Source organism: Podarcis pityusensis (genome assembly GCF_964106645.2).
Source record: "Podarcis pityusensis genome assembly, chromosome: W".
In the NCBI taxonomy this organism is placed as follows: domain Eukaryota; kingdom Metazoa; phylum Chordata; class Lepidosauria; order Squamata; family Lacertidae; genus Podarcis; species Podarcis pityusensis.
The window spans coordinates 30425572-30442054 of NC_138045.1; the positions used below are offsets into that span (position 1 = coordinate 30425572).

General features: G+C 49.1%; 1 pseudogene across 1 annotated transcript in view; it reads left to right on the forward strand.

Annotated features, from left to right (window-relative positions):
- The window catches only part of LOC308467687 (steroidogenic factor 1-like), a 214644-nt pseudogene that overhangs the window by 182537 nt on the left and 15624 nt on the right, over positions 1-16483 (forward strand). The window contains exons 8-9 of the transcript in view: positions 5-29; positions 845-992. The product of the transcript in view is annotated as a steroidogenic factor 1-like (transcript). The remainder of the gene's footprint in view (positions 1-4; positions 30-844; positions 993-16483) is intronic.

Sequence of the window (16483 nt, forward strand, 5' to 3'; positions counted from 1 at the left end):
ACAGCTTCCTGCTGGTGACAGGCCAGGAGGTAAAAGCACTAGTGTTTGCAGGTTCCACAATGGCCATTTTCAGAAATACTGCCGCAAAATGTTGTAGCATGAAGTGCCACTGCTGCGGCTCAGGATTATGGCCACTTCCTTTCCTTTCCCCATGCCCACCCCCCCTTGTCTCATCTCCCCCACCCCCAAAGGTTGGTCAGCCTTCTTTGCCCACTGGGCTTCTGTTTTTTGGGGGAGTGTGTGTGGGCGTTCCCTCTACATTCTTCCGCCCAAAATCCCACCACCACCACCAAGCATGGGTGGGACAGTTTTGGCTACATAAACAACAGCACACATGGAGAGCTGCTATTGCTGTGGGTATATAAGAACGATGATTTGCCAGGAATGTACAAAGTGTAAGAGAACACAGGTCCCCTGCCCCACGGGAGAGGGAGATAGAGGCCGGAGTAAACATGGGGGTGGGGGAAGAGAATCTGCAAGTACTCCATTGCACATATTTAGACTTTGGGTTGCAGTTCTCTGAACACTTACTTGGGAGGAAGCCCTATGGGATGCTAAGGGACATCACTTGTGAGTCAGCCTGCGTTGGATTCCTGGCTAGTTAGACTTTGGTCGTTATTGCTTATCCTTCTGTGTAAAGCCAGCACCCAGATATAACCATATTTATTGTAATTTAGGCAACAACTGAGTCCATTAACTGCTTTAAAGCCTTAACAGCTGATTGCTCAAAAGTCTTTCTGATGGAGGTTGTCCCCCACCGCCCAGCTCTTGAACCTCCTTGTTCCCCTGACAAGATGGTACTTCTTGGGGGTCCTGAGCCCTGCCCACCTCCCCTTTCTTCCAGGTGGACATGTCAACCGTTGCCATGCAGGCGGGATCCATCCTGAACAACTTGGTGCTGAGAGCGCAGGAACTGGTGCTTCACTTCCATTCTCTCCAGGTGGACAGGCAGGAGTTTGTCTGCTTGAAGTTCCTCATCCTCTTCAGCCTTGGTAAGTGCCAAGGGGTGTGGATGGGGCAGCGAGACACCTGGGAAGAGCAAACAGGGGCTGCCATGGAGAGCTTTGTGCTTCAGCCCCCCACCCTGAGATCTCAACCACATGAGGTGTTTGGAGGAGACTTGCTTTGCTTATAGGTTTGTCTGCCTGGCGGGTGGGGCTGGAAGCAGAGCCCCCATTGTCTTTGCCTTCTCCCTACTGCCAGAAGGACGTGATAAGAGCCTGGCTGCTGGACCAGGTCCATCTATTCCAGCCTCTTGTTCTCATAGTGGTTAACCAGCTGCCCAGGCAAGCAGGACATAAGCAATGAGCCCCACCCCCTCTTGTGGCTTCCAGTGATGGAACAAGTTACCCAAACCTGACTGTGCAGCCACCCAAACCGGGCCCCAAAATTCCCCAATTCCTTCTTCAAGGATTCATTAGCTAAAATCCATTAGCTTGAGCTGTATAACCCATTAGCTTGAGCTGTATAACACAAACCCAGCTGTGTAAACAAAGCCTTCTCCTTTATAAGTCCATGAAGGCTTAATGGATGGCCTTGTCAGTTCCGAGTGGAGACGCGATGGCTCTGGGACTTATATCCTGACCACGCTGACGCACAGACCTTGCAAGACAGGCCTGTCAGCCCCCGCGCCCGGGGATGGCTCCAGGAGTACTCCTATAGTTGGGTGACCTTCTTACCCCAAGATAAGAGTACAGGAACAGGAATATCTGTTCATGCTCAAGGATGTAAACTTACGTGTACAAACTCATGAGGGTGGACTCCGGGGGGGGGGGGAGGGGACCTGAAGGGTATATAAGCTGTATGTAACTGCTCTTTAAGTGTGCTCGCTGTGACTGATCACGCAGTGCCTGTCTGCTATCCGGAAAGCAGAAATAAACTCTTTCTCTGAACCAACCCTCGGTGTCTATTGACTCCTTCCTCCCTCCTGGAGCAACGCACACCCAACCAATGGGAAAGGTCTGAATGGCTACACCAGCAGCTGGTAATCTGGAACATTGCTGGACAGGCCTTTCCAAAACATGGATGTTGGTGGTCTCCTTGAGCATGTTGTTGAGAGCTGAGGGGGTGAGGGGCAGTTCCTGTTCATCTGTGTTTGTGTCCAGAGGAATTCAAGGACAGCCTCGGATGTGGTCAGCCACACTGGAGATTGCAGGAGATTCCAGCCCTGCCTATTGCCCAGAGGAACTGTGCACAACATCTGACCTTGACACAATATATGCAGGGAAATGTGGGAGTGCAGTCTGCAGAGGAGCCAGGTTTGGCTTGTCTGGTACCTGCTTCTGATCCCCGCCCCCAAAGACCCCTTCTTTCTGCTCAGAAGTTGATTTGCACCAGTTCAGGCAGCCTTGCCTCCTCCCCTCCTGCGCATGGCAGTGGAGCAGGGCCGTCTGTGTGGGTATGAGCGACACCTCGCCCCCCACAACCTCTCCTACAAATAGTTGCACCAGCAGTGGTTGAGGGTGGTATTGGCTACATCTGCTAGGCCTGCAAGGTTGCACACCAGCCCTGGGGTGGCAGGGGTCAAGCAGTGACCTTTTCTGCACTGGGAAGCTGCTTTGTTAGTGCTGAAGTCTCAGGCTCTTGGTCTGTCCGGCCCAGCGTTGCCTACACTGCGTGGCAACAGTTGCTGCTCTTTGGGGTCTTAGGCTTGCTGTTTTATCCCAGCCTCTACCCATAGAATGCCATTTGGCAACTGAACCCAGCAACTGAAATGCAGAGCTTCTGCCTGTTCTGTGGAAGTGCTCAGCGCTGCAGTTCTCTGAGGAAAATGACACCAGCAGCAGTATCCTTCCTGACGTTTGCCAAAACTGTTGTCCAGGCTCCTTTGAGAAAAAAGGTTCAGAAAAGTTTCCTCCTTTTGGCAAATGCTGTGTTTGCCCATTTCATGCCTAAAACCTGCCCAGGATTCTGTACCTGAATTGTGCAACCTGAATGCAAATCAAGCCTCTTTATTTTGCATAAATTGAGCCGTGAGGCTGGATGAGGCCAGTGGCCCACCTAGTCCAGCCTCCTGTTCCCACATTGGCCAGCCAGGTGCCCCTGTGGAAAACCCACAAGCAGGGCTTGAGCACATGAACACTCTTCTGTCCTGCCAGAGCTATAGCTAGGTGATCTTGCGCCCCTGGCAGAACCGTCCAGATTGTGCCCCCTAGCCATGGACAAATTAGCTCTTCTTTCCACCTCTCTCCCCCCCCCCCATTCAATTCACTCTCTATTCCTATGAGGCAATAATCAATATTTATATTTATGGAAAGGATACATTTCCTGGTGCATTGGCCGGGAATTCGCATTCCCCGAGGACGAGGGACAAATGTCCGAGGCGTCACCGCAAGGCGAACAGCTCGGTTCGGCGTTGGCGGCTCCAGCGTGCAACCTACCAGTTTGTAGGAGGAACCGACCACCCCGTTCTTGAGTGGAGACGCTGCGGCAGCGAGAGAAAGAGAGCGGCCACGCGGGAAGAGGGTACCCAGAGGAAAGGTAAGCTCCACAGGGAATTTGTGGGAGCTAAGGGGCCTGATCAACCCCGACCAGTAGGAGCAGTAGAGTGCCGCCGGTTTTGGTAAAAGGGGATAGGCGAGGTGAATGGGTGTATGGGGACACTCCAGCGAATGTTTGAGTGAATGAGACGCTGGGGCTCAGAGCCACTGGCGAAGCGGCAAGTGGTCCTTGAGGTGTGGTTTCTGACGACGCGAGTGTTAGGATATTTCCGTTCCACCTTAAAAAGGGAGCAGGTTGTTGTGTCACAGCCTGCGTATTTCCTGTTCACAGGAAGTTTATGCTTTTGTATATGCTTTCATTTTCTCTCTGTGCCTGAGACATCGAAGCAGGCAGTCATGTTTTTTTTGTTGTTCTGATCAACGCTGAATAAAAGTTGTAAATATGCTCTCCTGAGTGCGTCTTTCGCTGTACGAACTCTCCTGATAGAGCGTGCACGAGCTCTGGAATGTGGCAAGCTATTTCCGAGGCTTCGTGTCGCTAATTGACTGATACTGTATCTACGGGAGATCGATGGATCATCCAGAGGCGACGTGGAACCATGATGGCCTATGTCTCCCTGGCAGTATCCCAACAACAGGTTTCGGGCCCAGATTCACGGCACTTACAGGAGAGTAGGACTGCGAGAGACTGTGAGGTATGTGGAGAAAAGTAAGACTCTTCTGTTGCCGCGGCAGCCTCTTTGAACTCCGGCAGATTAATTGGCCTGGGAGCCACGCAAGAGGCTTCGTGATTTATGAACTGCTGAGATAAGAAGTTTTTGAAGGCATACAGGCTCACGGCTCAAGTAAAAGCCTGGAATGGAGTTTTTACAAGCCTCAGATGATGGCACTGAGTGCCCAAAGTTAAATCGGCACAATTATGTGACCTGGATTGTGTGGTGTGAGAGTTTGCTGCGACAGTTTGGAGTGTGGCATACTGTGTGTGAAGCCCCTCCAGTTCCTCTGACAGATAGATGGAAGGCCCAAGATTCAAGGGCCATAGACGTAATAGTCTTGTCCGTCTCTCTGGAGGAAATTGCCACACTGTCTGGCAATACGACAGCGTGTCAGATGTGGAATGCTTTGAAGGTAGCCCATCTGCCGGTCATCCCAGCCCAGAGTTTGACTGCATCGGAGGTCCTGGCTGTTTCCCAGAATGAGAGTGAATGCAGGGATGCCGAGGGCACCGGTTGCAGGCTGCAGGGGGAGCTGACTGTGATGTCATCCCAGGCAGCATTCCAGCCTCCAGGGGGAGCCAAGGAGTCGGCAGCTGAGAGCTCTGTTTCTCATGAGAACCAAGGTCATCGTCTCTGCAGAGGCCGGAAGGCCAGAAGTAAACAGAGACAGAACCCTGCAGATGGCCCAATGCAGAAGGGGGGTGAAAAGCCCAAGCCAGGGAAAAACAAGGCTTTGTTTGCTGGCACAGCTTCACCAAAGGCTAAAGGCAAGTCTGATGGCCAGGAGCAGGGGGGCAAGCAGCAGCCAAAGCCGGTGGAAGACAAGGTTTTGCTTGCTGGAAAAGCTGCTCCAAAGGCCAAAGCCAGATTTGTTGTAGATTCGGGATGCACCCGCCATCTGGCAAAAGATAAGCATCTGTTTATCTCCTTCACACCTCAAGATGGAGAGATCCACCAGGCTGATGGAAAGATGTTGCGGATCGCAGGAGTCGGGACTGTGAAACTGGCAAGTCTGCACACAACCATCAAAGATGTACTTTATGTTCCAGATTCTGCAGACAATTTGCTCAGTGTCCCACAGCTGACTGGGCGTGGCTTTGAGATTTCCTTCAAGAGGAGCGTCTGTGTCATCAGGAAAGGCAAAGAGGACATTTTGCATGCAAAGTTTATAGATGGTTTGTTCTGTATATATAACTTATGATGACAATGCTGTTGCTTTGTCTAATGTTGATTCTTGTTGTGTTGCACAAACTAACAAAGTTCTTCATGCAGTATGTATTCACAAGGCACACAGAAAATTTAGTCACATGTCTTGGCAGGCGCTGGCCAAGATGCCTGGATTGGTTCAGGGTTTGAACATCAAGCCCTGTAAGTTTCACATGAAATGTGTATCTTGTGCAGAGAACAAGGTGAAGGTTGCTCCAAAAGGCAAGGAGTCTAGCAGGCAGGCTTCCAAACCCTACCAGCTAGTCCACGCAGACCTGGTTGGTCCACTTGTGCCCTCTTTGGGTGGAGCAAGGTACTTCATGGTTCTAATTGATTCTTTTTCCAGGTACATTCATGTGTTTATGCTCGAGCAGAAATCGCAAGCGTTTCCTAGGTTCAAGGCATTCTGTGCTTGGTTGGAGAATGCTCACAGTAAACGTATCGGCTGTTTGTTTACTGATCGAGGCGGGGAATTCACTTCTCAGCAGTTTGAAGCTTTCCTGACTGAGAAGGGAATCCAGCATGACCTCTCAGTGCCTAGGTCGCCATGGATGAATGGACTTGCTGAGCGAGCAAACCAAACTTTGCTTCAAGGCCTAAAAACCTTGTTGCATGATGCCAATCTCCCTGAGAAGTATTGGGGGGAGGCTTTGTCCATGTTCGTTTATTCCTATAACAGGAGATTGTTGTCACCTATTGGTTGTACTCCCTATGAGAAGATGTTTGGTAAGAAACCTTACGTCAAGTACATGAGAATCTTTGGTTCTGACATGTGGGTACACACCCCACAGAGCAACAAGCTTGGGAAGTGTGGGGCACATGGTTTGTTCATGGGGTACGAAAAAGGTTCATACAGGGTATGGATGACTGACTATAAGTCCATTAAGTTCACAAAGAGTGTAGAGTACAATCCTAAGTGGGGGGAAAATGTGGGAATTTTCCAGAGTTACCCAGAGGAAGATGAAGGTGATGTGAAAAAAGCAGATAATGTTGAGGTAGAAGAGGAAGCTGAGGATGATGATGATGATGATCAGAGTTCAGATTCCAGCTCAGTGGGCGGTGCTGATGCTGATGTCAGCGACAGTGATGACACAGCAGACTACAAGAGCGCAAAGGCCTCAGTCAGACCATCTGATGCATCTGACAATGAACTGGAAGAACCACTGTTCGCCATTGGTCACTTTTCTCCTAAGAAGGAGGAGATGAGTGAAGAAGACTTGCGTATAGTACGCAGATCTGAAAGGGCGACCAAAGGCAGACCTCCAAAGAGATTTGCTGATGAGTTTGCTAAGACGGCAACTGCTGTTCTTAGTAGCTCAGAGAAGGTATGGGAACCTTCAAGCTTCAAAGAGGTTCAGGAGTTAACCTCTAAAGATGCTGAGCCTTGGCTTAATGTCATGAAGGCTGAAGTTGATTCCTTGAATAGGAACCAAACTTGGGAGCTGGTACCGGTAGCCCCAGGAATGAGACTGGTTGGCAGCAAATGGGTCTTCACGGCCAAGACAGACTAGAATGGCAAGGTTGTCAGACACAAAGCCAGATTGGTTGCCAGAGGTTTTTCACAGGTACCAGGACAGGATTACCACAAGACCTACTCACCCACTGTCAAGTATGAGAGCATTCGGTTGATGCTCAAGATTGCTGCAGAGGAGAAACTGCACGTTTCCCATCACGACATTAATACAGCTTTTTTGTACGGGGTTTTGGGGGAGGAGCTGTTTATGCTTCCACCTGATGGAATGCAGATACAGAAGGGAATGGTCTGTAAACTGCGGAAATCCTTATATGGTCTCAAGCAGAGTGCCAGGTGTTGGAACACAAAACTCACTGAGACGTTGCTTTCTCTAGGTTTTCACCAGGGCAAAGCTGATCCATGTGTGTTTGTCAAGGAGGAGGGGCAAAACAAACTGTATTGTTTATGTTTTGTTGATGATCTTCTGATGTTTTGGAAGAATCAGGCTTTGTACCAAAGCACCCTAGCTCAGCTGAAGGAGCACTTTGACATGAAGGATCTTGGTGAGGTATCCAACTATCTTTCTTTGCAGGTGGAGAAGGACCAAACAGGTAATTTTCTGGTACACCAGACACAGAAAATTGCTGATGTATTAACCAGGCTGAATTTGGTTGATGCAAACCCAGCAGACACACCGATGGTGACAGGTTACCAGGTAGATAGTACTGCTGAAGCGTTTTCTGAAACTACGCTGTACAGATGCATTCTAGGCAAGTTGAATTTCATTGCTAGATGCTCAAGACCTGACATAGCTGTAAGCACTAACCTGATTAGCAGACATGCCAACAATCCTACTGTTCAGGATTGGAAAGCTCTGAAGCGCATAACCCTCTATTTGAAAGGTACTTTGCAGTACCGGCTGAGGTTCACCAGTCAGAAGACTGGAGGTCTTGAAATCTTTGCAGATGCTAGTTTTGGATGTGACACCACGGATGGTACAAGCACTTCTGGAGTATGCTACATGTACAACCATTGCCTGTTTGACTGGTTGTGCAAAAAGCAGACGACAGTAAGCCTAAGTTCCTGTGAAGCAGAACTCAATGCTCTGTCATTTTCACTCATGGATTGTGAATGGTTGATGCACCTGTTTAAGGACATCAGAGTTTCTGTGAAATGTCCTATACTGGTGTATCAAGACAATAGATCCTGTTTGGCTTTGCTGAACTCAGAGAGTTGCAAGCAAAGAACCAAGTACTTGCAGATTAAGCTACATCGTGCAAGAGAGTGTATTCAGAAAGGACTCATTCAGGTGTCCTACATGGCAGGAAATGAAATTCCTGCTGGTCTAAGGTTGTTAACAGAGAACAACTTAAGGTTTATGTACAGCGGTTGCAATTGGGTTGAACCACAGGTACTACAGGTTACACGGAAAGGGGGAGGATGTTAGGATATTTCCGTTCCACCTTAAAAAGGGAGCAGGTTGTTGTGTCACAGCCTGCGTATTTCCTGTTCACAGGAAGTTTATGCTTTTGTATATGCTTTCATTTTCTCTCTGTGCCTGAGACATCGAAGCAGGCAGTCAGGCTTTTTTTTCTTTGTTCTGATCAACGCTGAATAAAAGTTGTAAATATGCTCTCCTGAGTGCGTCTTTCGCTGTACGAACTCTGCTGATAGAGCGTGCACGCGCTCTGGAATGTGGCAAGCTATTTCCGAGGCTTCGTGTCGCTAATTGACTGATACTGTATCTACGGGAGATCGATGGATCATCCGGAGGCGACGTGGAACCATGATGGCCTATGTCTCCCTGGCAGTATCCCAACAGCGAGTCCGTCCAGGCCACTGACAGGACGCGGAGAAAGGTGACTGAGTGAGAAACCACATTAGGTGAACAGAGTGTCCCGAGTCATGGGGGGGGGGGGGAGCAGTAAATCGACCCCCTTGCAGTGCTTTCTGGACAATTGGAAGGACGCCACAAAGGGAGATGACTGGGGGTTTAAATTGAAGAAAGAAAGACTCTGAACCCTATGTGAAGTTGACTGGCCGTCCCAAGGGACGGGGTGGCCCAGTGAAGGGACCTTTGATGAAAATCTAGTCGACCCCCTATGGCGCAACATCCTCATTGTCCAGGCAGATCAAATTCCCTATATTTCCATCTGGAAAACCGATGTGGACCAAAATCCCCTATGGCTGAGGGAATGTAGAAATATACCCTCCCAAGCCAAGTTGTGCTCAGTACAGAAGCAAGTAGTACAACCAGCAATAAAGCCGCTGCTGCCACTGGTCCTGCCAGCCGCAGAAGAAGAGGAGGGTGGAGTAATTTGGCCCCCTCCACCCTACGCACCAACTGCACCAGGGTTGCCAGATCTGGGAGCGGATGGGGTTGCGGGGACTGGTCCTTCGCCCCGTGCCCAGGCTGAGGTTCCAAATAAGGATTCCGCTACCTCTCCCCAACCCCCAAGAAAAGAGGATGAGGAGGAAAGCGAGGAGGAAGGTGATGTTGAGTGTGATGAATTCAGAAAGAACTTAGATAAGGAGGCGAAGTGGACAAACAAGCAGTCCGAAAGGTTATTTCAGTATATCGAACCATATAACACAAAAGTGGATGTAGCTCCTTGGGTTCTGAGGGCAGCAGAGTGCAAGGATGAGGATTGGCAGAAGAAGCAGAAGGCTTTAAGAACCGCATGGGACAGGGCAGCTAAACATAAAGAGACAAATAAACCTGAAGGATCCATACCCCTAGGATTGTACCCTGCATTGCCTAACTCCACTTTGGTGGCCCCGCTCCGCCGGGTGTATGACCCGTTCCGGAGCCCCGTTCGCAACATGAGCAGAACGCAACCTGCGCCTGCGTGTCTGCACACGCGTGGGTCGCAATTCGCCGCTTCTGCACATGCACGTGACGTCATTTTGAGCGTCTCTGCATGCATGAGCGGCAAAACCCGGAAATAACCCGTTCCGGTACTTCCGGGTTTCGGCGGTCCGCAACCCCAAAAAACACAACCTGAAGCATCTGTAACCCGAGGTATGACTGCAGTTCTCACTCAGGGCCACCAGTATGCAAATGAAGGACTGAGAACTGTCGCTCACTGACTGGTTAGCTAGTTGGGAGTTGTTACTGTTACAAGTTACTTAGTATTATATAAAGCAGCCAGCTAGGCTGCAGTCAGTCTGACTCCAGGAGCAGTTCTAACTGCTGTAATAAAGAGCTGAGAATCTAACAGAGCTGTGTCCTTCATCCATCTTCCCCACTATTTAACATGGAGCAAGAGCGGCTTTTGTGCGCCTGCATTCCCTTAAGCGATTGCAATTTATCTGACGCCTTCAGCAGACAAAAGCGGCACTGAATGCAAAGAACTCTTAAGGGCATAGAAATGGTCCCGGCAGCTCTGCCTGTGTGTGAGGCAGCTTTTGTCGCAGGACGGAGTCTTTGTGGCCGCTCTCTCTCAGTGGAGTGCGTCAATGTTATTTGGACAACATTCTTTATGCCTTACAGGAATGAAAAGATTATTCAAATATTCAATTAAATCGTGAATAGGGTTTCTTCTCCAAACCAGGTGAGTTGATCAAGATGAACCCTCTATTTTTGTGCCACCTCAATGTGAGATAAGATGGCGCCCGGCACACTTCCCCTGTGCCTTTGGACGCTCGTGCCGATAGAAAACGTGAGCTCTTTGAAGCTCTTAGCAGAGTTCTTTAGCAGTGGTAGAAAATGTTGCCTTGTGTGTGGATAATAAATCAAACTGAACGCAGGCTTCTTGCTAATCTCTAACAGCCTTTAATGAGAAGAAAAACATCATAAATCAGTCCCGGCGAGAGAGCAGACATCCTTCTCGCCTCTCAGCCAAAAACGAAAGGAAACTCACACACAAAGAAAGATTCCCGTATGTGAACCAAACTACGCCTCAGAATGTGAGACGTCACACAGAACTGTTTAACCCTGTAAGTTCTGATTCTCCTCACACTCAAAGTGTGTGTGTGTGGGGGGGATGGTAGGGAAGAGAAGGCTTTAGCAGCGTAACTTCTAGGGTGTGTGAGTGTGAGGACTGCGTGTCCCCCCCCCTTTCTCCTGAAAATGAAAATCACAATACAGTGGTACCTCTGGTTGCAAATGGGATCCGTTCCAGAGCCCCGTTCACAACCTGAGCAGAATACAACCTGTGTCTGCGCGTGCGCAGGTCGCCACGTCTGCGTATGCGCGTGATGTCATTTTGAGTGTCTGCGCATGCGCATGCGCGAGCGGCAAAACACGGAAGTAACCCATTCCGTTATTTCCTGGTCGCCGCGGTACGTATCCTGAAAGAACGTAACCTGAACCGAATGTAACAAGAGGTATGACTGTAATGTTATGCAGATGAAGAGATTCCATAATTGCGTGCCTGATTATCCCAGCAGTGACTCAGAAATGAAAGGGGGCAGTCAGCACTTCAACTGCTAAGCACAAGGCCCAGGTCAGGGGAATGTCAAAAGAGCCCTGAGGCAGGATGGGACCAGTGGCCCTCCCCGCCCTGCGTTCTGTTCTCGCAGTGGCCAGTGAGATGCCCATTATGGGAAACCCACAAGCAGGGCCCAAGCGCCAGAGAGTGCCCTCTCCCCTCCTGCTCTTTCCAGCTGGTTCTCCACCTGTGGGTCCCCAGATGTCGTTGGACCACAACCTTTTGGGAAGGCCTTGTTGGCCTTTAGTTGGGCTGGATCCAGAACTTGGCACGGCTGAGAGAAGCATGTCCTGAGTGTTTTTATAGGGATGGGAGCCATGCAGTCCTCTAACTGCCATCAGCCGTGGCCAGCCTGGTCAGGGACTATGGGAGCGGTGTGTCCAGCAATGTTTGGAGGGCACCAGGCCTTCCAGAACTGCTTTACAGAGGACACAAGGGCAGGTCCCTGCCCCAAGGACCCTGCAGCCTAAAATTCTACCCAGGTGGGATGCAGCAGGAAGCAATATGTTGTTGTTGTTTTCAGTTACAGGTGGTTAGGCTCGGTTGTATCCCCTGGGAACTGTGTGCAAGCCTTAGGGTGAGGTGCCACTGAAGCCAGGCTGTCCACAGTTGTCTGCAAGACCCCTGGGGGAAGGAGATGTCTCTTGAGACATTGGCGGACACTTGAGGGCCTTTTGACAGCGAATCTGGGCCCTGAAGGAGGGCTGCCCCTCATGGTGCCCCCATCTCCAACATTGCTGCTGGATGCCTTGAGAGTCTACAAAATGAGAGCTTGCCACTGTCAGGAGTTCAGCCTACACTCGAGTAGGACCCTGGCAGAGACACATGCCTGACTGGCATGTTCTCCCCCTCCTGGTCTTTTGTTCGGGAGCTTCATAAGCTTTCTTCAGCCCGAACATCACAGCGACCGATGCCAACCGACATCGGCACACTTAGGGATCCGCAGAGTCTTCGCAGACCTCAGGAACTCAGCATTTTGGCTAATCTACAGTGGTACCTTGGGTTAAGTACTTAATTTGTTCTGGAGGTCCGTTCTTAACCTGAAACTGTTCTTAACCTGAAGCACCACTTTAGCTAATGGGGCCTCCTGCTGCCGCCGCGCTGCCAGAGCACGATTTCTGTTCTCAACCTGAAGCAAAGTTCTTAACCCGAGGTAATATTTCTGGGTTAGCGGAGTATGCAACCTGAAGCGTATGTAACCCGAGGTACCACTGTACTTTATTTACATACAGTATAAACACACACGGAGCACTGCAACATGGCTCCCTCCCTCTCTAGCATCAGACAGCAAAGAGAAAAAGAACAAAGGACAATAGTCCCACTTCATGGAACACAGTGACACAAACATCCTGCCGCCGTCACTTCCCACTCTGTGGAGTCAAAACATATACCGTCATGTGATAAACAATCCCATGACTGCAATCATAGATCAGGAATTCTAACAGCCACTTCTCCAGAGAAGGTTCTAGGAAGGGATCTCGAGGAAAAGCAGATTTGCAAAAAGGCTCCCGAGGGAGGGCAATAGCTCAGTGGAAGAGCTTCCGCTTTGAGTGCAGGAGGGCCTGGGTTCAATCCTCAGCAGCATCTCCAGGTAGGTAGGCCTGGGAGGGGGCTAAATATCTCCTGCTGTGGAGAGCCATGGCTGCCAGTACGTGTAGACAGTACTGATCCTTTTTTTAAGAACCCGCCCATGCTTTATTAATTTTAAAAACATAACATTACAAAACAAATACAAAACAAGATGCATCAAGCCACAAAGGGCAATCCAGTAATTAACACTCCCTACACCATACGTACATACCGAAAAAGAAAAGATTAAGTTCATCCATCGCTAATTCTAATGTAACTTCCGGTCCCCCCACTGTGGTTCCTAAATTTCATGACGCTGCGCACTTAACTTTTTCTCTCCTAAGTTCTTCTGTTATTTTAATTCTGTAATGATTTCTTAATTCATGCAGAAATCAATCCAGGCCTGCCAAAGAATTTATGTTATTACAATGTTTGTTTAAATATTCTCTGTAGATATTCCACTCTTTATTAAATACTTGATCTGTATGGTCTCAGAATCTTGCTAGTTCTGCATATTCTAGCATTTTATTTTGCCAGTCTAATTTTGAGGGAATAGAATCTCCTTTCCATACCTTAGCAATTAGAATCCTAGCTGCTGTTACCGCATACATAAAGATTTTCCTTACCTGTTTAGGGATTTCATTGCTCATTATGTCTAGCAAGAAGGCTTCGGGCCTCTTTGGGAAGGAACATTTAAACAATTTTTTAAGTTCATTGTAGATTGTTTCCCAAAATTCCCTGATTTTTTTGCCGTTCCACCACACGTGGATCATGGTGCCTTCCACCTCCTTGCATCTCCAACAGATGTTTGATCTAGATTTATACATTTTGGGCAGTTTTACAGGTGTTAAGTACCATCTGTAGAGCATCTTCATGAAATTCTCTTTCAAATCGTAGCACACTGTGAATTTTAGGTCCTCCTTCCACAACCTCTCCCATGATTCCATCTGGATGTTGTGCCCAAAATTTCTGGCCCATTGTACCATGACAGATTTTACTTCTTCCTCCCAGTCAAGGAGGCACCTGTACATGTTAGAGAGCGTTTGTTTGTGTGTGTGTGTTTTTTTTAAATGATATTTATTATTCACTTATTTCCAGCGACTTCCTCACACCTCCCTTTTCGTATTCCACTTCTATTATTTGTTTCAGCAATTCCTTTCCATCTTACTCTGTTTTCTGTTCTATAATTATCTTAACACATTCTTGCCATACTTTTCCTTTAATTTTCTATTAATCTATTTATACTTGATTCCTTATGACATTTCTACTAAAGCCATGTAATTTCATTCCAACATTTTTCTAACATTCCTTAATTTTACAATATTTCTATAAATAGTCTTTAAACTTTTTCCAATCTTCTTCCACCGACTCTTCACCCTGGTCTCGGATCTTGCCAGTCATTTCCGCCAATTCCCTATAGTCCATCAACTTCGTCTGCCATTGTCCAACACTTCAGTGTTTTCAAGAAGCAACCATTCTCTCAACCAGCAAAAGGCAGATGGTTCACAACGAAGTTTAAAGGTCTGGCAGGGCACATCCACCTCCTTCTTTAGCATCCATCAATATCTTAAGCTTAACTCGAGGCTTCCTGCCCTGCCAAACAACTCTAGGAGCATCCCTCTGCCACCTCCTGAGACCCTCCATCCCATCCAGAGCTTGCAATGTTTGAAACAAAAGCAACATCCCCAGCAACACAGCAGCCCTCATCCCCACCACAATAACTCGACCCAACAGTAACAACTTCTGATTTGTCCATATTTCCAAATCCCCCTTCTCTTCAATCCAACATCCTTCACAGTTGTCCTTAAGCAGATTCACATTTTTGGCGGTCATACTAACCCCCAAATACCTCTCTTTCTCAACCAATGTTAGTCCTGTCGCCTCCTGAAACTCTGTCAGGCTTTCCTTTTCCAATTCAGATCGGGCTCTGGTCCTCAAATTCATCCGTTCTTCTTTAAGTTCAATCATAACGAATGCCAGCTTATGTTCATCAAGTTGTCTTTGTATGGATGGGACTCTCCTCTCCAGTTGTATTACTTTAGATTCAGCAGCAAGGGTTTTTTCCCTGACTTCATCTGCAGTTTGCCGTATCAAAGTAGATTCCTGTATCAGTTTCTGGGTGGTTTCTGAATTGGTATTCACCTTTTGTCCCAAATTATTTAAACTTTCTACAATTAAATCAGTTTCAATATTTGCAACATCCAATTTCACATTTATCGCATCTGTTTTCTTATGGAGTTGTTCCAGCGAATCGTTTATTTTCAGTAATGCAGCCACTAAGGCCTCCTCTGTCGACATCCCGTCTGTTTTTTCCTTTCCGTTTGCCATAACACTTAAGAGATTCAAGGTCAATTCCAAAGTCTCACACTTTTCTTATCTTGCAGCTGGAAATTCCCCTAGCCCACCTCCTATAAAGTAACCAATTTCAAAAGCTTCCACTAGGGGAAAACAGGTTGTATTTGTATCGGTCAATATGTCCTCTTTTAAACACAGTTTCAATAATCCAAAGTTAGTTTCAATTTTCAGTTACTTTCCTCCTTTTTAAAAAACCACCGGAAACAGTAGAAACAATGCATTTCTCTTATTTACCTAGCTGTCTGTGATGGCCTGGGATTCCGATTCGGAGGATGAAACAGAGGAATCCCAGCCTGCACAGGAGTCCCCGCCTCCAGGGCCGGCTGAACTGGGGCAAGGCCTAGATGCTGAAGAGCCTGCACCTGTGGCAGTGCATCAGGAGCTGGCCCCAGGTGAAGCCCTTCTGGCCCCAGAGGGGCTTGATGACTCAGTGGCCACAGGTGAGCCTCCTCCAGGGCCCAGTAACCCTTCGGCCTCTCCTGATCTGCAGAGGCTTAGGGCAGAGAGGCGAAGGGAACTGGTTGCCCCCAGGAGGAGTGCTCGCCTTAAGGCCAGAGGAGGCGGGGCTCCTGGGGACCGGGACCGCCCCTGGCCTTAGAAGAGGATAAAAGCCCAGTCAGCCCGGCCCCAGGTTGCGGGAGCAACGGCGTTGTTGGCTTCGGACCTTCCTGTGTTCCTGATCCCTGCTCGGCCTCCTGTTCCTGACTATCCGGTACTCCTGTTCCCTGCTCGGCTTCCTGTTCCTGACTATCCGGTACTCCTGTTCCCTGCTCGGCCTCCTGTTCCCGACCATCCGGTGTTCCTGTTCCCTGCACAGCCTCCTGTTCCAGCGTTCCTGTTCCCCGCCCGGCTCTCTGCCTCGGACCTTGCCCCTCTTCGTGGGGACTCTGCTACACCCAAGGTACCTTACCCCCGGGACCAGCACAGTTTGCTCCCGCCACACCCGCACTTCCCCTTCGTAGGGGTGCGTTCGGGAAGAGCCAGAGGCCATGGCTGAACAGGCGGCTGCACTGGTGGCTTTGGCCCAGGAGAACCAGGCCTTGACTCACACCGTGCAGCAGCTCAGCGACGCGGTTGTGGCACTTCAGCAACGCTTGGAAGCCCTACCGGCTCCTGGGGCCGACGCCCCGGCTCCGGGCAAGTACCCAGTGGCTTTGCCTGAGAAATTTGATGGAGCCCCGGCCAGCTTTCCCATGTTCCTGGCCCAGGCCAAGCTGTATATTCAGGGGCGAGCCCGGAACTTTCCTGACGACCGCACCAAGGTGCACTTTTTGATTAGTTTGTTAAAGGACCAGGCGGCCAAGTGGGCGT